Here is a 25904-nt window from a genome sequence, read left to right as displayed (position 1 = left end):
GCTTTTTAAAGTATAATGAGTGAAATTCGGAAAATGCAAATCTGATCATGTTACTGAGATTTTAAAAACTCCAATGGGTTATTACTGCCAAAATGAGTTTACAATGTTCTTCATGGTGGACCCTGCCTCACTAGCCACCTCCAACCTGCTCCTTTTCTTTCTGTGCTTCAGAAGCATAACCTTTTATTTGCTCAATATTTTCTGTGGCTCTGGTCCTTTGAGGAAACAATTTTATCTGCCTGAAAGACTCTTCTTCCTTGACAAGTAGAACTCTCTCTGCCCAGTCACACACCTGTACTTTCCACTCCTGCCCATGAGAGGACTGGGTTAGGTACCCTCCTCTTCCAGTGAGCATTCCAGAAAGTCACACCTTCCACTATTTAGCCATGATTCCAGCAGGGACGATGCTTAATTTCTTGCCTGTATTCCAAACACTGCTGAATTCAGTAGGTATATAAGAAATACTTACAATTGAAGGGATAGATGTATTAGTTAAACCATCTATAAGGCAGTCAGTGCTCTGGACAGAATTTTGTGCAACTTGGAAAGGGAGAAGTGTACCCTATGGAGCAAGTTGAAATGAGGGAAACAATATATTTAAATAATAAAACAATTTTATTTAAGAAAAGAAAACCAAATGATTGTCTCTTTACTGTCAAGGAAGGGAGGTTATTTTATAATTTTTAATTTTTATAATTTTATAATTTGTGTTATAATATTTTATAATAGAACAAGAGATTCTTGCCTAGATGTAAAACCTGAGGAAGAACTCTGGGCACAGTGGGTGGCAGTGGGTGAGGAAGAGCTGAGAGGGAGAAGGCTGCTGGGGAGTTATTTGCAGTGGCCAGTTTGGATCCAACCACAGATTGTGAAACTGGACCAGCCTAATCCCCTGCTCTGGAATGAGATGAGGTTCTAAGAGGGACTAGGGGTCCTGGACAGTGATGATACTCCACTATTATCAGGGCTATGAGTGAGCTTGTGCATGTTGTGGGGGAACATGGGCATGTGGGATAAGTATGGGGGAATCTAAAAGATCTTAGAAGAAGATCCAAGATGTAAAAGTCTGCATGTCTTGTTTGCCAGCAGGAGAGAGATGAAAAGATACTAGGAGAAATAATCATACCCAGTCAATTGAATTCCGTTGATCTATTTAACATAAATCATCTAATAGGTCCCTATGGTTAAATACTATTTTGATTACAGATCATTAGGGCTCTTTGTTATTGTCCTTTTGAAATTTCTTCTTTTCTCTCCTCTCTGTGCTTGTCTCTGTCTCTTTCCCCATCTGTGTGCATGTGTGTACACACAGGTATGTGTGTGTGTATTGAAGCTTTTCTAGATGTAAATATTCAGAATAACTACATTTGTTTTAAATGCCAGGAAGCTTCCTAATAGTATTGGTTGCTAGGATAAGGGTCACTTTTCCTATGAAATTTAAGTGTCCATCAATCTTTTTAAAGTTTTTTTTTTCCTTTTTCCCCTAAGTTTTAGATTGGAATATGATGCTTGCACACACCTCAAAGAGGTTCATGAGAAAGCAGAGTCCGTATTAGCAAACACATTAACCGACAGTGACCTTGTTAAAATAATTAAATGACAATGTTGGAAAAAATAGTAAACATTCGGTGAGATTTGCTCCTGCATTTCAACCTTCATGTGAAAGCAGCAAAGAATTGCAGCCCCATAGAAAAGGAGCAGTGACCTCTAAATAACAGGAAGCTTGCTTGAATGGAGACCAAGGGCTGCACAGCACCATTTCCGTAAAGCATAGTGTGGCAGTGGGAAGGTAGCGAAGTGTAGGAGGGTCAGGCAGGTGGCATGGCTGGCTTTTTTTAATATTCCACTTTTTAATCTTGAGCAGGTAAACATGGCCCATATTCCTGATATGTGAAGAGATTTTGGAAGATCCCGTTTCCCAAAGAGCCTAAGTAAGAGGACTTCATCAAGAGGGATATATTAGACCCTCCAGAATGTGGCATGAGGGACAGCACAGCAGGGGGTTAGGAGATTGGGCTCTGGTAGGTGGCAGAGTTCTGTGCGGATTTCAGCTTTGTTATTCATTAACTGTAGAAATGCAGGCACTGTACCTAATTTCTCTTCTCTCGTATGTTTCTTCATCTTTAAAATTTGTATAGTAGAAGTAATTATTGCTTGTCACTTGGTTGATGTGAGGATCAAATGGGGGAAATTAGTGAATGCCTGGCATTTAAAATGGGCTCAATAAATGTTAGCTTCATATTTCATTCAGGCATCACTCTCATAATATAGTTTAGGTTTTTGTTGATTCATTTTTTAAAAGCTGAAGTAATATGTGGACATGGTTTAAAGATTTGATGAGTACTACAAGGTTTTTTAGGAAAAATGGTAGGTCTTTGTTCCCTGCATGTCTCTCTCTGTATCCATTCAAATGCCCTCTCTGGAGGATATCACTTTCAGTTCACTTAGCTTTTTTTTTTTTTTTTTTTTTTTGTATTTACTTCCCCGTCTCTAAATCAGAGCTTCTCAAACAGTAAGCAGCAAATGATTACAGGTGTAGGGAGATAGCAATCCTTTCTGTCCTCGGGGAGGTCAGGTGGAACCTGGGGTGGCCTGAACCTCTTGTCTTGTTGCTTCCAGTCTTACACAGTCTTTTCTGTTTGTTCCTGTACCTTATAAATATGTGTGTGTATGTGTGTGTGTGTGCACACATGACATACTGAACAAGCACTAAATATAGTGCTACTTAAGATGTTTCAGTTCAGGTATTATCCATTGAGTTACACATAAACGTTTCCTATTTCTCTCACTTTTCCAATATAATTCTCACAATTTTGGTTGTATGAATACTTAGTGTTTCCTGTATTATGGCCACATAAATCCTGAACCATGTAGTAAATCATAATTTCTTCTTTTTCTGCAGTTTTTCTTTTCTCTTTGGTGAATACTTATCTTGATCTTTTCCCCTTTGTTTAGTTTCCTATGTACTTTTTAATTCAGCCCAGATTCTTTGCTGTTTGTCAATATCTTCAAGTATTCTTTAAATTTTGCATTCCAGAAAAAAAAATCTCATCAAAATCCTAATCAAAAGCAAAATTCATTTGCTCTTCATGAATTTGATGGCCTTCTGTGCTTGGTGTACAGCCATAACCCTAGTTTATCCTTAATTTTCTTATGATTCTCTTCCTATTTCCAGGGGTGGATTGCCTTTTACTATAGCCTTTGCCTGCCTTATCTTTTGATCACTTATTTGTTTTGCAGAGCACATCATCCAGTAGTTTCACACAAAAAAAAGGGATAGGGGGAAGTAAAAAGTTTTAAAGAACATGGCATGCTTTAAAATGTCTTTATTCTAAAAAAAAAAAAAAGTCTTTATTCCAGGGGCACCTGTGTGGCTCAGTTGGTTAAGCATCTGCCTTCAGCTCAGGTCATGATCTCCAGGTCCTGGGCTCAAGGACTCTGTGTTGGGCTCCTTGCTCAGTGGGGAGTCGTCTTCTCCCTCTTTCTCTGCCCTTCCCTCTGCTCATACTCTTTCTCTCTCACTCTCTCTTAAATAAATAAATAAACTCTTTTAAAACAGTCTTCATTCTAGTATCACTCTTGATTGAAAGTTTGGGTGGGTATAGAATTTTAGGTTGAATCATTTTCCCTCAAAACTTGAAGGCTCTGATTCATTGTACTCTGCCTTCTAACTCTGTTGTCATGAAATGCAAGCTAATTTTGACTCTTTGTCTTTTATATGTGACTATTTCTTTGGAAATGTACATGGTCTTCTTTGGAGATTCAAGATGATCTATATTGGTATGGGTCTGCTTTTATTCACTGTATCAGGCATTTGGCAATGCATACATATCTTCAGTTCTGAACGTTTTGGGTATATTTTTTTTTCACTGACAACTTCCTTTCTTTCTTTATATCAGTGAGTTTTCTCTGGAACTCCTAATATTTGAATATCAAAAATTCTGGGCTGATCTTAAGTTTTCTTCCTGTTCTCTCATTTTCTATTTCCTAGACATTTTGTCCTGCTTTTTAAAAATTTTCTCTAATTCAGTTTTACAGTCCTTTAATTGATGTTTATACTTCTGTAATATTTATTTCCAAGATCCTTTTAAATTTTTTTCAGAATATCTGTTATTGTAAAGTGCATCCAATTCCTCTTTTATGAATGTAGTACATGGATAACATTTTTGTTCAAGTTTTTATCTTGCATTTTTTTATTATCTCCAAGTTGCTTCTTTTTTTTTTCCCTTGCATTCAGATATCTTTCATGTTAGCATATTTTCTGAATGATCTGAATGTTTTTTACAGTGATTCTTTTAAAGGCTGATGTGAAATTGAGTGCTTTGGTGGAATTTGTCAACCAGAATCTTCAAAGTAGAGAGGCAATATGAATATGGGCTGCTTTGTGGAGGAAATCTCAGTGCCAGTATCTTTGTATTTTCCCTTTTGGGCTAGTCAGATTCCTACAGACAGTTTTCCAGTCTTTTCCTTATAGGATATAGATTTGATTTTTGGTGTTCTAGAAGCCCACCAGCGATAGAAGGCTAGTAATAGGGTAGTAAAATGGTTCTCAGAGTTCAGCATATAAATGTATACACAGACTCTCCAACTTCAGTAAGATGATAACAGTTTCAACTGTGTGTGTTTCCTTCTGGAGAAGGCCTTCTGGGAGAGGGTCTAGAAATTTAAGTATGTCTTTCTTTTATTGGCTGGGGGATAATTTTTTTTAATTTAAATTTTGTTAGTTAACATAGAGTGCAATATTGGTTCCTGGAAGAGAATTCAGTGATTTATCACTTAAATACAACACCTCGTGCTCATAACAAGTGCCCTCCTTAATTCCTATCACCCATCTAGCCCATCACCCACCCACTTCCATCAACCCTGTTTGTTCTCTATCATTAAGAGTCACTTATGACTTGTTTCCCTCTCTCCTTTTTTTTCTTTCTCCCTTCCCATATGTTCATCTGTTTTTCTTCTTAAATTCCACATATGAGTGAGATCATTTGGTGTTTGTCTTTCTCTGGCTGACTTATTTCCACTTAGCAAAACACACTCTAGCTTCATATACAATGTTGCAAATGGCAAGATTTCATTCTTTTTGATGGATGAGTAATATTCCATTTTTTATATATACCACATATTCTTTATCCATTCAACAGTCTATGGACATTTAGTCTCTCTCCATAGTTTGGCTATTGTTAATAATGCTGCTATAAACATTGAGGTGCACGTACCCCTCCAAATCTGTACTTTTGTATCCTTTGGGTAAATACCTAGTAGTGCAGTTGCTAGATCCTAGGTAGTTCTGGTTTTAACTTTTTGAGGAACCTCCAAACTGTTCTCCAGAATGGCTACACCAGTTTGCATTCCTGCCAACAGTATAGGAGGGTTCCCCTTTCTCCACATCCTCACCAACACCTGCTGTTTCTTGTGTTAATTTTAGCCATTCTGAGGTGTGAGATGGTATCTCATTGTGGTTTTGATTTGTATTTCCCTGATGATGAGTTTTGTTGAGCATTTTTTAAAGATTTTATTTATTTATTCATGAGAACACACACACACACAGAGAAAGAGACAGAGAGACAGAGAGAAACAGAGACATAGGCAGAGGGAGAAGCAGGCTCCATGCAGGAAGACCCATGTGGGACTCAATCCCCGCACTCCAGGTCACACCCTGAGCCAAAGGCAGACACTCAACCACTGAGCCACCCAGGCATCCCATGTTGAGCGTCTTTTCATGTGTCTGTCTAGCCATCTGGATGTCTTCTTTGGAAAAGTGATTGTGTTTTCTGCCAATTTCTTAACTGCATTGTTTTTTGGGTGTTGAGTTTGGTAAGTTTTTTATAGATTTTGCATATTAATCCTTTATCAGATATGCATTGGCAAATATCTTCTCCCATTCCCTGGGCTGACTTTTAGTTTTGTTGATTCTTTTTCTTCATTGTGCAGAAGCTTTTTATCTTGATAAAGTCTCAATAGGTCATTTTTGCTTTTGTTTCCCTTGCCTCAGGCAACATGTGTAATCTTTACTACAGATTTAAGTATTTCCTAAGCAAACTTTTAAGGAATCCTTCATTTTAATTGAGCCATATCCTCACTTGCACCTTAGGGTGCCTGATTCTGAACATCCTTGAATTTGGTGGAGGTTTTCTGCCATAAATTTGGTCACATTTTAGCTTTTCCTACTGCCAGCCTGGAACTCACATTAGTCAAGATTCCTAAACCATTTAGCACTAGTCCAACTGCTTACAAGATTCTAAATGTTGATTGGTGTTTTCTCTTCTATTATTCTTTTTCTTATGGTTTTATGCTTTAAAAATATTTCCTTAATGTTATTATTATTTTTTGATGTTTCAGGAAGGAGCAAGAGTACACGCCTGTGTTTATTCTGCTGCCTTCACCTGGAAATCTAACTCAGGTTTTTCACTTCCACCTCTTTGATTATTTTGTTTTCTTCGGTTGTAGCATCTTTCTGTTTACCTTCTTTCTTTTAAGTGAGATACAGTGCTCACTATGACTGCATTTTCCAGCCTTCTTTAATAGCTCCAGCCCACAGGATTACTTTATTTTTTTTGCTGCTCAAAAACTGCTTTCTTTCTACTTACTACTTGGCTTTTCATGCACCACTGCTGCTGAAATTACTATTAGTAATTTCATCATAATACTAGTATTATGATGTAGTAATGATCATCATAATACTAATGATATAAATGAACACTAGTATTGACTGAATGCTAAGCACTATTGTAATTGCTATACGTATGATCTCTTTCCTCATCTTTCCAATTCTTTCAATTTGGTACTGCGATCAGCTCCATTTTACAGAAGGAAAATTGAGGCATTCTGAAGTGAAACACACTCCTCCCAAATCACACAAGTCATAATAGGCAGAGTTAGATTTTAAAATGCAACAGTTGATTCAGCATCTGTGTTCTTAATTATTTGCAACAGTTATGAGAAGACAGTATACAAATTAAGGAGTGGTGCTCTAGAGAGTTCATATAATCTTTCCAAAGGTCCTTTGTGGCCAGTAGGAGAGAGAACCAAGTTTGGTGATAACAACTCCAGGACTCCATATTATCAAGATATTGCATTACCAAGATAGGGAATGTCCTTTTCTAATCTGCAAAATGCTGTGTCTCACTGTTTCAGGTTTTCACATAAATTGTCAAAGATCTGATTAAATACTTACCATGTGCTGAATGCAAATGCAATACGTGGTGTTAAAAATACATTTCCAGGATTTCAGCATTGAATTACAATTTGAGAACATTTAATCCAACTGCCGTATTTGGCAGATACAGGTGATACTCAGAGAAGCTGAGTAACTCATCCAAACTTACAATGCTAATTACTAAAAAGGCAGTGTTAAAACGTAGTCATCAAGTGTACTCTTGCTTGTACATAATAAAATGCCTTTCCAATGACTCATTGTTGCCAACTTAAAAAATAAACAACATTTTTTCTAAAGAGTTTATTTAGTTTAGCTGCAAATCACTTTATAGAATATATTTTTGTCTTGCAAATAAAATTTCTGTATGTCAGATAGTATTTTTCATAATAAAATAGAGTTGTTTTCGAATTGACATATTTTGGCCTCTAAAGCATGATAAAAATCACACAACATAGCAAACTCATAAATATCTATGTTGCTTAAAAGTGTTTTGTTTTTTCCTGCTAAAGCATGCGTGACTCTGAAAAAGATGTCACGGTATCAATGCAACCCTGAAACTTAAAATACCACAAATCAGAAACAGGATTTCTTCTTTTTTTTTGATTCACAGAAGAGGGCCTGTGTTCAATGCTCTGTCTCTTTAAACTTAGTCTTGGGTTTTATCTCAGTTCCAAGGTAAATATTCTTTAAAAGTCCAAATCTCTTAGCTGTTCCTTTAAAAGGTTTATCTTGTGCACGTACTGCTTGTTTATTTAGCAACCCTATGAAACTATTGAAGTGTTTGTTTAGTGGTCTTTCTAAATTATTTATGGTGAGAGCTAACTAATCTTTGGTCACAGTGAATTTCATGTTCTGGGAGCCACTACCCTGATTGATTATATTGGGAATTTCTACAAAGTGACCAAGCTTACATTAGTGTTCTATCTTCAAGCACCTTTATTCAGAGAGAAGTGAGCCAGTCACTGCACACTTGATCTTATTCCCCAAAGAAAGTATGGAAAATCAGTATGCCTGTGGATGTTGGGAAGGGATTAATAACTTCCATGTTCATTTTCATTCACTTCTCTCTCTCTCTCTTTTAAATTGTTGAGGTGGAAGGTAGAGAACTGAAGGAGCACTCCAAAGAAACTGGGAAAGTAATGAAGACAAGAGCAAAATATAAAAACTCATAGCAAATATGTGTTGTAAGAAATGTCAACAGCACAAGAGAAATGCAATTTTTGGCTCCTCATCCTATCTTAAGTCTTGGCAGTTTTACAATTCAGGGCAAATGACCAGCATGCCCTGAGCTATACTTCTCTAGTTCATAGAAGGGCCTCAGTACTTTTAAGAAAAAGGGAGTGTTCAACTTCAATTTTTGAGGGCAAAGATTAGAATCATAGAATGTTAGCACTCAAAGGGAATTCATAGATCATCTACTTTCTAGTTCAATCTCTTTGTTTCACAGTTGAGGTCGCTCTGAGGCCAAGAGAAAGGATATAAGTTTTCCAGAGTCATACAGTAAATTAATGACAGTACATTGATCAAAACCCACCCGAATTTTGATTCTAAGACTACAATAATGCATTAAAATGCAACTAAAATCCAAGCTACTTAACATGGCTGACCTTGTCTTCTGTCACTCTTCTCATTATTCCCTCTGTTCTAGCCACATTGGCCTTCTTCTTGATCCTGGGACATGGTAAGAAATTTCCTGTCTCCAGATCTCAGCAATGGATGTTCTTTGGGTCTGTAATGCTGCCTCCCCTCCTGCCCATCCTGCTCATCATGGGTATTTTCTTGTCAGTCGGATTTAAGTGTCAGTCTAAATACCATATCCTCAAGGAACATTTCCTGACTAGGTAATACCAAGAGGACACCCAGGATCTCTTTATCATATCATCATATTTTATTTCTCAGCATAGCACTTACTGCAATCCATTTCTGGTTGTAATTTTCTTTTAATAGGATGTAAGTTCCATGAGTGTACTGATGTTGTCTGCTTATCATGTTCATAAATGCCTAGGATATGCCAAACACATAATAGATGTATAAAAAATACAGATTAAATAAATACATAAAATAGTTGAAATGCACACAGTAAAAAAGTCTCACGTGGGGCAGTCATTTGTTTTACACTTCATTTTCACTAAGCTCTGTGTTTTACTCTTAATATTAACCTTTATAAATATGTATATTTCACATTAATATATATAATACATAAGTTTATATATGAAAGTGCATGCCTACATATATAGAGACAAGCTTCAACTATTGGATCCTATCAAGATAACCAAACACTGGCATAGAAAAGAAAGAATGATGCATACTTTATGACTTCTTATTGCCCAGAAAGTCATTTTCCTAGGTCCTCTTTTGAATTTTGCTGGTATTCCAGTTTCTCAGAAAGTGTGAGTCTCCTATGATGTTAAGAGAAACAGTCACTGACTGTTGGAAGTACAGAGGGTAATGTTCACTGAGTTCATCAATAGCTTCACATCTGAGGCAGCTTGGAGACATAGAGGACTCTAATGAGCAGGATACTTACCTCCCCCGCATAGCCAAACAGACTAAAATGCTCATTGTCTTTTTTGCCTGGAACTTCCTTGGTGAGAGAGTGATGTTTACATTTCTAGCCTCACTCCTTCAAACTTGACAGGTTTAGGGTAGCCAGGGTGGGAACAGAGAAAACCCAAAAGGAGTGGTAAAGGCCCATCTTTACTGTGACTGCCTCCCTCTCCCCACATGCACCAAGACAAGATACTCTCTCTCACTGAAATTGCAGAGACACACTATTTCTTGTATAAGTACTTTCCTGTCCAATGGGGAGCTGGAGGGCTTCTATAATATCTAGTTGGGGTGAGCAGAAGGGATTAATGGCATAGATTGTGGCTAAATGCCACAGACTTTCAGCAGTTTTGCTAAAATTAAGTAGATTTTCTCTTCTTTTTTTTTTTTTTAAATTACAGTTGGCATACAATGCTACATTAGCTTCAGGTGTACACATGGTGATTCAAGTTTGTACATTATGCTATATGCACCACAAGTGTGGCTACTATTACGTAGATTTCCTTGAATTAATGTTTCTCCATTTCCTATATGCCCTTAGGAAAATTTCTGGAGACTTGAAATGATTTTTAAAAAATAATTTTCAGGGGATCCCTGGGTGGCGCAGCGGTTTGGCGCCTGCCTTTGGCCCAGGGCGCCATCCTGGAGACCCGGGATCGAATCCCACGTCGGGCTCCCGGTGCATGGAGCCTGCTTCTCCCTCTGCCTGTGTCTCTGCCTCTCTCTCTATCTCTCTGTGACTATCATAAATAAATTTAAAAAAAAATTTAAAAAAAATTAAAAAAAAAATAAAAATAAAAAATAAAAAATAATTTTCAACACTTAAGATTTTTGGATGGAGGCGGGGTCTGGGCTGAGTTCCTTATCCTGTCATTCTGGAAGTCCTGAAAAAATTCGTTTTTAAAGTTAAAGCTACATGAGAGAAATCACTTCTGTGTCCTTTTAATTTTTATTCCATCTCTCTCCTACTCGAATGCTGCCAAAGATCCCCCACTGCCTCGATTCCACATTATTTATTCTGAGAGAGAATGCTTTTTAGAATCCAGGCTCTGCATTTTTTTTTACCTTATTTATCTGCAGTATTCCACATTTCAAAGTACCTTAATTTCATACAGGTTGGTTCACTTCTGTAACTATTTGTACATTCTAGTTTTTGTTTATGCCTCTCTCTCTTTTTGTCCAAAGTAGCCAAACTTGTACTTCATAGCCCGTTCCAGATATTCACAGACCATCTGAACTAAAAAAGAAGCCTCATTCACTGGAGCAATAGCACCACCTCTACTAGATTGTTCTGTGTTGCTCTTTACTTTGTTAAATGCATGCCATTTGTACCCAACCTAATTTTAAGCAACTGAGGTAGGAATTACTTTTTATGCCTTATTATTTCAACACTTAGCTTAGGATTGACCATTCAGTGAGTATTTAGTGAATTCTGTGATGTGAATTCTCTGTGTGTGCTCAATTCCTGCTTACAGGAGCCCCTTTTCAGAGGAACAAGAATAGTCCTGAGAGGTGAATTTTTAGTTAAGTTGTGAATGTAGAAGTATTATGAACTTTGTCCAGTTCATGGTTCTTAATGTGAAATGAATCTCAAGTGTTTGCTCACTAGTCCCACATTTATAGTTACAGTTTAATTATCTAAAACAAACCTCACATTGGGGCAATCATTCTAAAGACCCAATGACTAAATATTACCAGGAGAGATGGTCTCTGGTCTACAGAGTCATAATATTCCATTTAATAAATGTTCACTAAAATGAGATATCATGTGGGATGTCATGGATTTGCAAACTTGAATCAGATAAAGCATAACTCTAAGGACCTTAGAATCCAATGGAGAAGATTCTAATAAATAAGAAAAAACAAAACACATAAATATAAGGCAAATAGTGTCATTAGAATGATGTATTATGAATCTGTGAAGTTCCTCAATTGAGGGACACTAGGCAGTTTCTCAATGAGGAGATAGTACTTAGAACCTCCTGGGTCTTGAAAAATAGCCAGCCTTTTAGAAAATGAACATGATAGGGCTTCCAAGCAAAAGAGATTTCATGAAGTTTCAGAGAGGGGAATCCAGGGACTTTTAAAAAATCATGAGGATTCCAATAAGTTTATATCACAGGGTCCATGATAAGGTGCAGCAGGATACACAAATGGACATTTAGGTTGAACCAGATCCTGAAGAATCTCAAATGGCAAGTTGATGAGTTTTCAATTTATTTAATTCTCACCCTTAGGGTACAATTCTGTTACTGAATGTTTTCAAATCTGGGAATGGATGATTAGAACTAGAAATGCATGCTCAAATATGGAAGCTACTAGACACACATGGTTACTTAAAATTAAATTAATTAAAATAAATTAAAACTCAGTTTCCCAATTGCACTAGATGTCTTCCAAGTTCTTCATAGCCTAGTATGGCCTAATACCTACCATATTGGGCAGGAGAAAACATGTTTATCCACTCCAGAATTTCTATGGGGCACTATTACACTAGATTTTAGGTTCTGACACCAGTATAAAGAAGAATTTATGGAGTTTGGGGAGCAGAAATGGGGAGATGGGAAAGAAGCAGGGTGATGGATAAGATGTTCTCAAAGTAGTCCAGGTAAATGGTAAATAGAAGCTGAACTAGGGGAATGGCAATGTGGGGAGAACTGAGGAGACACTGACATGTGTTAGATATGTACAGAGGATTCTACTAATTTTCTGTTAGGAATGAAGTGAAGGAAATAGATACTCTAAAACTTTGAGTTACTGGGAAGGCAGTAGTGCCATTAATAGAGTTAAGGGGAAAACTAAAGGAGTTAGTTGACAGAGATTATTGAAATAATGAGTATAGTCTAGTAATGCTGGATCTGAGTTTCTGATTCAGGCAGAGATTTCCAAGAGACTGGAAAGAATATGTTGGATCTTGTGATAGAAGAGTATATTTATACCTAGTATTTGTTGTATAGAGGTGGTAGTTAAAATCATTTAAAAATAGAGAGAATAGGATCAAAGAAAACATTTGGAGGTACTTATGTTTATTTCCCTTCTGTTCAATTCTTGATTAAGTTAATCTAGGTCAGAATCTCAGAGTTCATGCATTGTTTCTGATTATTTTAATATTATCATGGTTTCTTAAGAGTGACTTTGCATGCCCAGCATCTCAAAAAGCTAGTTTATTTCTTCAAGGCACCACATGTACATTTTGCCAAAAACTACCAAATTATTTGAGTACTGAACTTCTTGTATAGTACAGATAACTAAACTTGACCCAGGAAATGGAGTGGTATTTGCAGTGCAGTGAATAATTTTAAAATTTTAAATAAATTTTTAAAGATTGCATTTATTTACTTTAGAGAGAGAGAGAGAGAGAGAGAGAGAGAGAGAGAGAAAGCACAGGTAGGGGAGGGACAGGGGGAGAGAGAGAAACATATTCCCCTTGTTGGCAGGGAGCCCAACATGGGGCTCAATCCCAGGACCTGGGGAACAAATGACCTGAGCCAAAAGCAGACACTTAACCACCTGAGCCACCCAGGTGCCCCACGGTCCACTTTTTTTTCTTTTAGATTAAAATAAAACTATTGAAATAGCACATATTACTCATTGATTTCTTTCTTTTTTTTTTTTTTAAGATTTCTTTACTTGAAAGGGAGAAAGAGAGAGAACAGGGGGTAGGGGTAGAGGACAAAGGAGGGAGAGGGAGAGTCTTAAACCGACTCTGCACTGGGCACAGAGTCTGATGTGGGGCTGGATCTCCTGGCTCAGAGTGCTACCTGAGCCAAAACCAAGAGTCAGATGCTTAACTGACTGTGCCACCCAGGCTCCCCTATTATTGATTTCTAATTGCTAAATTTGTATCCATATATCCTTAAAATGTACTCTTTTATTATTTATTAATTCAATGAGTATTTACTGATTATGGATTATTTACAAGATGCACAAATAACAGGAGGTGCAAGGACTTCTACAACTCAGACCCTTGCCCACAAGGATTCACACATATTTTTCAGTGAGAGAACAGTAATAAACACAAATAATCACAACATGGTGTGATCAGTGCTAGGGAAGTATCAATGGAGGAAAACACTAAGATCTATATGGGCACAGAGGATGAAAATATTGTCTGGGACAGTCAGGAAAGCTTCTCAGAGAAAATGACTTCTGAGGTATCTGCTGAAGAATGAAGAGTAGAGCAATGCAGAGAAACCACCTGTGGAAGACTTTGAGGTGACTTATCATAATGTAGAGTCCAGATAAGGTAGGTGAGGCCAGATTCTGGTTAACTTTTTATGCCAGTCTAATGGGTTTGGGTTAATTTTGAAGTAAATACCATAAACGGAAATGGTCCAAGATGGAAAGTTATGAGATGGTATTGTTGAGTTCCATTTTAGAAAGATACCTGGCAGCACTGGGGCAAATGGATGCTCATTGAGAAGTGATATTGAAAGAAACACCAGTTATAAATCTGCTAGTATTAATCAGACTTGAGGGTGGCTGGTAAGAATTTGATTCCAAAGATATTTAGGGACTGATGACTACATTAAACATTCATGAGACTTTAGGTATAAGTTAAAAAGAGCATCTGGGATGATACCCGGACATATGGTTTTACAGTCAAAGCATATAGAGATGCCAGTCCTTGAAGTGAAGTTTCTGGGAGAAGAAACAAGTGTGGGAATGAAGAGAAGTTTCAGTTTGGTCCTTTGGACCATCCAGGGAGGATGAGCACTTGGAGATATGGCTCAAATGGTTCAAATATTGTCTCTTATCTGTATCTGTATCAAATGACCTATTTACTCATTCTGTGAATTGTGGACCCTAATTTATTTCCATTCCATGGTTAATGGTGTGGCCTCAAGGTCTGATGTAGCTGATAAAAGGTGACATGCCATTTTACTAAGCTGTCTCAGATAAGGAATGAATATGAGACTTTGTGGTACTCCAGGTTGCCACACAGACTTGAACCTCATATACTTTCTACTTTCTCACCCTGGAACATCCCTAAGAGATATTTCCCTAAGAGATATTTCACTAATGCTTTTCTCACATAAAATAATCTCTTTGATGGCTCTCTCTCCCTCTCTGTTTTTCTCCATCTCTCTCCATCCTGTTTGACCCCTTTCATTTTCCTTCCTTCCTTCCTTCCTTCCTTCCTTCCTTCCTTCCTTCCTTCCTTCCTTCCTTCCTTCCTTTCTTTTCTTTCTTTTCTTTCTTTCTTTCTTTCTTTCTTTCTTTCTTTCTTTCTTTCTTTCTTTCTTCTTTCTTTCTTCTTTTCTCCTTCCTTCCTTCCTTCCTTCCTTCCTTCCTTCCTTCCTTCCTTCCTGTCTTTCTGTCTGTCGTTCCCTTCTTTTAGATTCCTTTCCTTCTAGATATTTTTACCTGCTTGAAAGTTAAATTTCTTTCCTGGGCAGATCCCTAAGACACCTTTTACCCTTTCATTTCCATCTGCTGAATGACAGCCCTTAGAAAACCATCATTTTGGAGCAGATGGAAATGTATGGGATATCTTGGGTAGTGCCATGATTTTGCTGAGTTTGTGTTTTTGGAGAGGAAAGAACTTGTTCAGCCACATCACTAGACAGTGCCTTGCATGCACTTTTAATTATCTAAATCCCTGTAAATTTAATTCTTTGAAAGTGCTTTCTATTTATAATATAAATATATACATCATGGATTTTTTAAAACATGAAACACGGGTTATTGGTTACAAATGCATCTACATTGTGCATTAAGAAACATACTCTGAGACTTGTTTTAAAATATTTCCTGTAGTTCATTTGAACTTTATCAGGTTTGTTTATTAATTTGATGAAATTACATTTAGATTTTTCTGATGAGTTTTTTTCAGTTTAGCATAAATAGAATACTTTTTAAATTTGACCAATATAGTTAATATGGTTTATAAGTTTTTATTTGCTGAATTACAAATGTATTCTTAAATGCTGCCCTTTAAAACACATTTAAATTTTTTCTTGTCCCTAATTAGTGCTCATTAATTATACAAATTTTAGAAAATATGGAAAATTAGAAGATTTAAGTTATGCATGTCTTGTTACAATTATGCAACACTAAAATGTTATTTTAGTGGTGGTTTCCATTTATTTTTCCTCTGCATGTTAAATGTGACTCTTCTATAATACAAATTTTATTGTTTTTTAACCTAATATTTAATGTATATCCATGATATGTATATGTATATATACATATGTATATATCTTTATTTATATATACATATATGTATATATATCGTTATTAACAACTTCAATGGATTTGTAGTAGTTTATTGTGCTTCTGTAAACCAATCTATCAGTGTCTTTATTTTTGGATATTTAGCTTATTTTCTTTTTTAAATAGTATGTATAATTCTACAAAGAATATTGCTGAACTTAGAGTTATGTCAAGTTTTAGGGATTGTTTTCTTATAATATATGTCCAAAAATAGATACACTGAGTGAAAGGGGATAAACATTTGTGTATGAGGGTAATGACATTGACCTGGGGTCAGCACAACATACATGCTACCGGCGACTTCTGAATTGTCTCAATGAATATGATATGAGAACTCTTAATCTTGAGTTCTTCTGGGACCAATAGAATACATTGGAAGATAGACTGAACTAAAAGATACAGTTCTTCACTGAGGAAGCAGAGGTTTTGCCCTGATTATTAACTATGCCCGTATGGGCCGTAAACTTTGACCGTATTAACATTGGACTTAGAACAATTAAGCTAATGAGGTCAATTTCCTATACTGCTAGAGTGTAGACTTTGTAAATATATATTGCGGTTATACAGTCTACCTGAATATTTCATAGAATCATAAAACCTTAGAGCTGAAAAATATCCTTAGAAACATTCTAACTTCTCTATTCTGCAAATAAGACAATGTTAATGAGGAAGTTAGGAACTTCCCCGTGGGTCATGCCAGTGCCACAGCTGAATTCTAAGCCTCTTGATTCCCAGATAAGAGATCTTTACCTGAATACTAAGTAAGAATGAATAGGTATTGCATTTGAGTTGGGTTGAACTTTAATGGTCTTTGCTTCATTAAAAAACTCGTCTGCTTTCAACTTCATTGACTCTCATATACTGATTAACATCGGTGAAGATAGACCTTGACAACAAATTATTTGGGAAGCAAAGCTGCTAGAAACAAAATTATTCTGTTGATATAGTTCTTCATTCAATCCTCATCATTTTGATATCCATAGATGAACAAATTAGAGGAGAGACTGGTATTTTCCACAATAGCAATGCAATATCTATAGCTACAGTATACTCAGAGAAGGAGAATGTGCAGATAGAGCTGGATGAGGGTTTTCAGACAACTGATTCTTTAGCTTGATCTTAAGGAAGAGCAATAATATAACTCATACACAAGGCAGTAAGGATGTCCCAAGTGAAAGGGTGTTCTGTGCAGAAATGCAGAGGCAGGGTATGTAGCTGCATTCGCCAGCCTACAAGGGTAACAGAGGGTGGTGGCGGGATGAGAGTAGAGCTGTTACAAAAGACTGCCGGGCAGCGAGGCCACAGAGACCCCAGGCTCAAAAGAGGACTTTATTTGATGGAGGATGGTAAGCCAGTAAATACTTCCAACCAGGGAGGAAAAGTCATTTTATATATAGCACAGTGAAATGTAGTTACAATTGTTTAACTTGCCACTGAACAAACTGCATGTTTTACATCTCCTAAAGGTATCGGGTTGATGTGTGCTTTGGCTTCATTAATCAAGGGGGATGGGCTGAGATCATATTCAGTGATGTGAATTCAGCCTTTTCTCCATTACTATGAACAGTAATATTTTTAGAAATTATACCCAATTGTTTCTTGAGTGAAGTAGCCACAAGTGCTACTAAAAGCAGTGCTTTAGTGAAATCCTTCTCTAGATGATCTTGCGTCTGACCTTCTGTACTTTATCTCCCAAGGATCAGCTTGTGGTGTTAATTATGAGGTAAGTAAGCAGTTACTTCCTACAGCAAATCAGCCAAAGTCCAGGTTTGCTCTGGAGGTCCCAGGGATCAGAGCTCTGTGTTTCTTCAGGTTTCAATTTACCAGCCTCAAACCACTTAAAAGCAGGAGGAGGAAAGACTGGGGAGTGATCAGTTTACAAGTGACCTGGGAGTTCACAGCTTTCATCCCTGGAAATCACAGTCCATATAATAGGCCTTGTGCAGATACAATTGGGACAAATTGACTCAGGCGTCCTGCTTTCAGAAATGAAAACCTTTCTGTTCCCTTATCAGTGTCTCCATGCCTGAATGTTGGAATCAAGCATTTGATGGAGAATGGTAGTTGTTCTAAGGTCAAATAGAGGATGTAGGTCCTGAGTAAGAGTGTAGGCTGTTAAGTGGCACCCAACTGTGTTAATTGGTTAATAGGACCCTAGCTAGTTTAGGGACTTAAAAGTCATGCCAAAGAAACTATGCCTAGCAGGCCTTTTCCTTTCTAGGCAAGCAGGAGTTGTAACTAGAACAAAGTAAGGCCAGCACATCTCAAGCCGGGCTACTATTGTACCAAATATTTTTGCATTGTCTTTTTAGATATACTTGGAATTTTTTTTTAAGCTTTATAAAAGGCAATGTTTCCAACTTGGCACCTGAAATTGACTTTTAGAGGCGGTTTAAGTTGCCAGGATTCCAGACTAGTGGGTATGGTGATAATTGTTGCCAAATCATCACTCTCAGCAAAGAGAAATGCAACTTTTTAAAAAATGAAAAAAAAAAAATCAGATTTTCTTGAGTGATTTGCAACTCATTCTCATGGCACTTTCCAAAGTCAAATAAATACAGAATCTGAAACAGGTTGCTGTCTATATTCATTTGGATATAGAACATCTGACTATTTATTAGGAATTCAATAGTCTTATTTTATCTTTTTAATATTTTTTATTTTTTTAAGATTTTATTTATTTATTCATGAAAGATACACACACAGAGAGAGGCAGAGATATAGGCAGAGGGAGAAGCAGGCTTCCTACAGGTACCCTGATGTGGGACTTGGTCCCAGGACTCCGAGATCACACCCTGAGCCAAAGGCAGATGCTCAGCCACTGAGCCACCCAGGCATCCTTTTAAAATATTTTTTAAAAGATTTATTTATTTGAGAGAGAGCATGCGAAAGCTGGGACGGGGAAGAGGAAGATGGAGAGTGAGAGAATTTCCAGCAGATTCTCCACTGAGTGTGGAGCCCAATGTGGGGCTTGACTTCAAAACCCTGACTGAGATCATGACCTGAGCTGAAATCAAAAGTTGGACATTTAACCAACTGAGCTACCCACACACCCCCAATAGTCTTGCTTTAAAGTAATGCATCAAAGAAAACAATTGGAGCAAAACTCCTAACATATACTTGCCATGTATGCAAGAATTTCATAAAGTCACAAGCATTGTAAGACCGCAGCACTATCGAGTTATGACTGCAGACAGTTGGATGATAGTGCCTATACTGACATTGTTCAGCTTCGGTACTGAGAAAAAGATACTGCTATTAGTTCTTATCCCTCATTGAGTAATAGTAATTATTCTCCACTTCATTGTTTATTCTATGCCCAGGATATTTTTAAAATTCACTTCTAAACTTGAGTGTTTGTCTTGACTTCTCAGCAGCATTTGATGTAGTTAACTAACCCCCTTCTTTAAAGTATCCTTTCTCTTTGACTTTCATGACATGAAACTCCCCTCATTTTCCTCTGGGTTTCCTCATTCTCCCTTGTGGGAATCTATTCCTCTGTCATTCACTAAATTGCTATGCTTCTCGGGTTATTCTTCCCACTTTCAAATACTTAACTACTTCCTAGACGATAATTCCAAAATTTCGATGTTCAGGCTGTCCCTCCACTGCATACTTCAGATCCATATTTTCAGTTGTCTGATGAATGGACACAGCACATCTTAGAGTCAACAGATTTCACTCGAAGCCATTATTTTTACTCATAAATTTTACTCATAATTTTTTTACTCATAAATTTTACTCATAAATCTGCCATGTCATGGCTGCTAAACTCAGACAATGGTGCTATCATATTCAGCTTCTTAAATTCATAACCTGCCATCATCCTTGATTATTCTTTCTCCATGTCTATTCAGACAGAACTAAATAAATATCTAAATTTTAAAAATTAAATAAAACTTTCTATCTATCTATCTAGATCTAGATGATGATGATGATGATGATGATGATGATGATGATGATATAGATATATAGATAGCCATGATATCCTCTTGTATCCACCCTTATTCTCATGGTTCCAGTTTAGGCTATGATGATCACTCCCATAGATGATTTGTTTGTTTTAGTTTATTTTTTACTTGCTTTGTTTATTTATTTGTTTCAAGTTTTTATTTAAATTCCATTTAGTTAACATATGGTGTAATATTGATTTCAGGAGAATTTAGTGATTCACTAGTTACATATAACACCCAATGCTCATCATAAGTGCCCTCCTCGGGGATCCCTGGGTGGCGCAGTGGTTTGGCGCTTGCCTTTGGCCCAGGGCGCGATCCTAGAGACCTGGGATCGAATCCCACATCAGGCTCCCGGTGCATGGAGCCTGCTTCTCCCTCTGCCTATGTCTCTGCCTCTCTTTCTCTCTCTCTCTCTGTGACTATCATAAATAAATAAAAATTAAAAAAAAATTAAAAAAAAAAATAAGTGCCCTCCTTAATGCTCATAAACCATTTTAGCCCATCCCCTGCCCACCTTCCTCCATCAGCCCTTGGTTTGTTTTCTATAGTTAAGAATCTCTTATGGTTTGCTTTCCTCTCCTTTTTAAAAAATCTATTCCCTTACTGTATGTTCATCTGTTCTGTTTCTTAAATTCTACATATAAGTGAAATCATATGGTATTTCTCTTTCTCTGAGTCATTTCACTTAGCATAATATACTCTAACTTTATCCACATCATTGCAAATGGCAAGATTTCATTCTTTTTAATGGATGAGTAATATTCCCGTGTATATATATACCACAACTTCTTTATCTTTTCATCAATTAATGGACATTTGGGCTCTTTCCATAATTATGATATTGTTGACAATGCTGCTATAACATGGGGGTACATGTGCTCCTTCGAATCTGTATTTTTGTATCCTTTGGATAAATACCTAGTAGTGCAATTGCTGGATCATAGGGGAGTTCTATTTTTAACTTTTTGAGGAACCTCCATACTGTTTTCAGAGTGACTGTACCAGTTTGCAATTCCACCAACAGTGTAAAAGTGTTCACATGGATTGTTACCAATAGTCTCTTAACTGTTTTTTATACCTCTGTTTAGGCCCCACCAGATATTCTCACTACACACAAAGTGATCTTTATGAAATACAAGTTGATTGTGTCATTCTCTTACTAACAGCTTTTCAGGTGACTTCTCATTGTCTTCTGGATGAGGTCTAGATTCCTTAACGTATTTCATGAGACCATGCATTAGTTTCATCTCTCTCCTGCTACACTGCTCTAGCCATAGTGAGACTTTTGTTCCTCTTCATAATTTATTAAAATATCTCTCACTGTTCATCTTAAGGCCTTCCTCTTGCTTAGTTCATTTTTCCTGCATGCCTTTGCCTTATTCAGGGGGCCCACCTCCTCATGCCACAGTGTAGCACCCTATTTCAACATTCCCATGGAAACCTCTGGTTTTTTCAGTGTGGCACTTTGATTACACTGTGTTCATTTTCAAACTTTATCTATTCCCTACCAGATTGTAAATTGCTTATTTTCATCTTTTAATCCCTAGAACCTAGAAAACACCTCACCTAATACCTTCATACAATTACTTTCACAGCAAGTCTATAATACTAATATAATTATTAGTGTTGGTGTTTTGATGATAAACTGAGGGCAAGCAAGGTACAGAGAACATCTACTTTCTTATTAAAGCTTGCTAGGGAAGTATCGATATGCCTGTAAATATTTCCTTCTGATAATATGAATTGGTGAATATGGTAAAATGACTGCATCTTGTTTTTTGAATTCCTTTTTTATAAATTTATTTATTTATTTATTTACATATGAACGACACAGAGAGGCAAAGACATAGGCAGAGGGAGAAGCAGGTTCCCTGCGGGGAGCCTGATGTGGGACATGATCCATAGACCCCGGGATCATGCCCTGAGTTGAAGGCAGACACTCAACCACTGAGCCACCCAAGTGTCCCTGTTTACCCTGTTTTTAACATTTTTATAGCAATATATATCCTTTTAGCATATGATACTGTTATATGGAAAGTACCCAGCATAGTACTCCATATAGGGACTGGTACTCAAACCATGAAAGCTTGTATGATTGCATTTATACTTGAAAATTATTTTTTTTGTTACATGCACAAACACACTCTACAGAATATTTTTCTATTATTTGATGTCAAGTACTACTTTAGTGGCTCACTTTCCTGTAGAAGTTTATGATGACAGAGATCTTTATTAACATCAGAAGACTGATACTTCCTTAAGAGGCTTTTGTGGTTTCACATCTGTGTACATATAATGGAAAATGAATGCTATGTTTACGGATACTATTGAAGAAGTTATCTGAGCTTATCTGACTATATTATATAGAGTGAGGGGTTTGGAAGAGCAGATAAAGTCCCTTTCATTCCTAAGAGTCTAAGAAATTTCCTTTTCCTATCCAATCCTCATTAAATTCAGGGGTTAAGAACATAATCCACTTTATGCTACATATAACTCTTCAGTTTTAACATCTACCCAAAAGCTTATAAATTTTCTTTAAGTAGCAAATGTAATGCGCTAAGCCTCATTTCAAGCTAAGACATTTAGAGTTAATTTTGCCTGTAATTATTAGTTTAGAAAATGTATCTGTGACAATACAATAGTCAATAGGTAGCAAATGGGAAAATGAATGGTTCAAAATATACAATGATATTTCCTACCCATTTCTTCTCCATTCCCCTCTATTCCCTTTCACTATTATTTATATTCCCCAAATGAATGAGAACATATAATGTTTGTCCTTCTCCGATTGACTTACTTCACTCAGCATAAATATCAGAGAGGGAGACAGAACATGGAAGACTCCTAACTCTGGGAAACGAACTAGGGGTGGTGGAAGGGGAGGGGGGCGGGGAGTGGGGGTGACTGGTTGGCAGGCACTGAGGGGGGCACTTGACAGATGAGCACTGGGTGTTATTCTGTATGTTGGCAAATTGAACACCAATAAAAATAAATTTATTATTAAATAAAAAATATATATATATACAATGAAAAAAAGAAAATAAGCTTTTAGATATAAAAAAAAAAAAAGTCTCCTAAAGGAAAATACATCTTGTAAAAACTTGAAACCATAAAAATTATTGTGATTATTCACAATTGTTATTTTTCACAGTACAAAGCATTCCAGCATTTGGGGGAGTAAGTTAGACAATGTTGGTAATTTGATGATCATCTTCAGAGTTTCTTGGATGCCATTTTGTAGACATATACCTCAGTACATACATATGACCTTATGTTAACACTCAAAAATTCTGAGTGAACGTCCAGTGAGGGGGAGGAACATCATCTGGTCCAGTGGGATTAGGTATTATAAATATGCTTTTTGTCCATCCTTTTTTCAAGATATGTACAAATATTTAATTTTCGAGCTAATAATGTATCACTTTATTATTTCTTTTATTATATGATATGACAAGTGTTCTGTTGGGCATATTTATTATACATTTTAAATTCCTAACATTCATTACATATTGAAAAATTCTTCAAGGCATCTCTGCTAGAGGTTCATGGAGTATCAAGGCTATTTGCAAGTGGCTTGGCATTTTCTGGAGCCCCTCCTTCCTTCTTCCCATTCTTACTTTTTTTATTTTTTAATTTTTATTTATTTATGACAGTCACAGAGAGAGAGAGAGAGAGAGGCAGAGACACAGGCAGAGGGAGAAGCAGGCTCCATGCACCGGGAACCCGACGTGGGATTCGATCCCGGGTCTCCAGGATGGCGCCCTGGGCCAAAGGCAGGCGCTAAACCGCTGTGCCACCCAGGGATCCCAGCCATTCTTACTATTTTTAGACAAGTAACTTGTCTACATGCCTTCTGTGAAACCTTCGTTTATTCCATTTTATTTAACATACTTTAGTTTTGTGCCCTAAACTACAGTTCATGTTTCTTTTTTGTATATATGTACGTAGCAAACCCAAAGAAACTTTCTGAACTTCTAAACCATTGCAAGGCCCTCCGTTGGGCAGTAATTAGATCGTTATGTAGTATACTAACAGATTTAGTGTTTTCATTCCCACAGCAGCCTGCAGTCCCCACCTGTCAGCTGGGGAGAGACAATCTCATAAACCTGCCAATACTATGATTTAGCTGAATACATGTTTGTTAATAAATCTTTCATCATATTATAATCAAAGAGCTCTTTCACTTTATGGCCCACCTAATGAAGGATTTGGGGCATCTGCTCATCAATTTGATGTTTGTAAAGACAAAGCTAATGGGTATCATTAGCCCATATTTACCCCCTTGGCTCAGGTGAAGAGTGGAGCAGGAGAGGTGGTAAAGGAAATGAGAGAAAATGTTAATTAAAAATAAACGCATGGTGTCAGCCACATACCTGTTACCTTGAAAAGTAATGTCTTGCGAGAAAAATCAAATGTTGTGACATCTTTTAAAGTCTGCTAAACCACTAGGATCTACAGCAATTCTCTATCAAATTCCTTTTTTCAAAGATTTAACTGCCACCATTATCATACAAAGAATTTGATGTGGTTCTTTCCATAAGGGAGTGTAATTATTAATATGGTGTGAGTGAAGTTTAGGACTGGCTAGGGCTTGCAGTCATGCCAGGGTATAATAATGAAAAAATTTGTATTGCCTTTTTGGACATCAGTGCTATGTATTCAGATTTCAATTTCATGCTTTATTTGTGGTTAAAATTAACATAAGTTGAAATATTCTCCTGGCTATCTTTCTTAAGGCATTGAGGGAACATGTGATTGTAGTCTTGGTATCTTTTAGGGAGAACAATGCATATTCCCCATTGAAATATGCCAAAGGTCTTAATGAATGGAAAACAAATAGAATGGGATGTATCTTTTGCTAAAGCTGTGAGAGAGTTTTTAACTTCTGCCGAAAAATCTTTAAAATTGTACCCACCATCTGCATGACGAGTCTCTCATGATGTTCTCTGCCTTGTCAAAACTCGCTGTGGCCCAGTTCTCAGCTGCCATTGACTGAGATCCAGACAAATAAATCTAGGGAGAGAGACAGTACTCTAACCTTGATTTCCTATGTGCTTCCTTCCAACTCTAGAGCAAGTTATATTTCAGCTCCACAATCAACAAATAGCTCCGAAAACCAAATAGGCCACACTGTTGGAAGTCAGAGCGAGCGAGGTCAAATAGAAGCCTCAACTGGCCAGATATAAAGTCTTCTCATCTTCTTTGTGGAAATTTCCAGGCTTCACATTCATTCATCAGGATATCCTTTTTGCAAGCACTTACCATTGAAATCGTTGGGCTGCTACACACTCCATCTGAAGATGACACAGCTGGTCCATGTTGGATGACCTTTTATGTCATATCTGCATCCATGGATTTCTCTATTTGCTTTCCTTTGTGATATTTTCAGCACCAGGAAGTTTCACTCACCTTGACCATTGTTTTCACACATTTGGGCTACAGACATGAGGTTGTTGTTTCATTTGAATCCAAAAAGATGGACAGGAAGGAAAACAGACAGTAGAGATATCATCCACTTCCTAACTGAATCATAACACTCTATTTTCATGACTTTGTCACATGGCAGAAAAATGCAGGGAATTCATTTGAAGAAGCATAAACAGTGAGGCTGTGACATGTTCTCTTGTTGAGCATCCCTATACTAAACACAAAGACAGCTTGGTTGCAGAGGGGATTATTAGCTTCTCTGATGACACATTCCCCTAATAAAGTCCAGATTTGGCTCAAACTTTATGTGTAATTTCCTACCACTAAAATTATGAGTTCTTAAATAAAGATTACTGCTTTCACAATTTTTATACCGGGTCTGCAGGAATAAGGCTGCATGACTGATGCTTTAACACTGCTAGTGAAATTTTAGCATGCAGATATGTTGGACTTTCTTTGTTTTGTTTTTGAGCAAAAGCCTTGGTGCTGGACAGATCTGGTTATAAATAGTGGTTTGGCCACATGCAAGATGTGTAGCTTTGGGCAAGATAATGAACTTTCCTAAGCTGTGGTTTCCTCACTACCAAATCTGAGATAAATGA

At 37.0% G+C, this 25904-nt stretch overlaps 1 long non-coding RNA gene across 1 annotated transcript in view; it reads left to right on the top strand.

Moving 5' to 3' along the window:
- The window catches only part of LOC112932096 (uncharacterized), a 212897-nt gene that overhangs the window by 126800 nt on the left and 60193 nt on the right, over positions 1-25904 (top strand). The window lies entirely within an intron of this gene.

The sequence above is a fragment of the Vulpes vulpes genome, chromosome 8 (genome assembly GCF_048418805.1).
Source record: "Vulpes vulpes isolate BD-2025 chromosome 8, VulVul3, whole genome shotgun sequence".
Taxonomy (NCBI): Eukaryota; Metazoa; Chordata; class Mammalia; order Carnivora; family Canidae; genus Vulpes; species Vulpes vulpes.
This window is presented reverse-complemented; position numbering and strand designations above follow the sequence as displayed.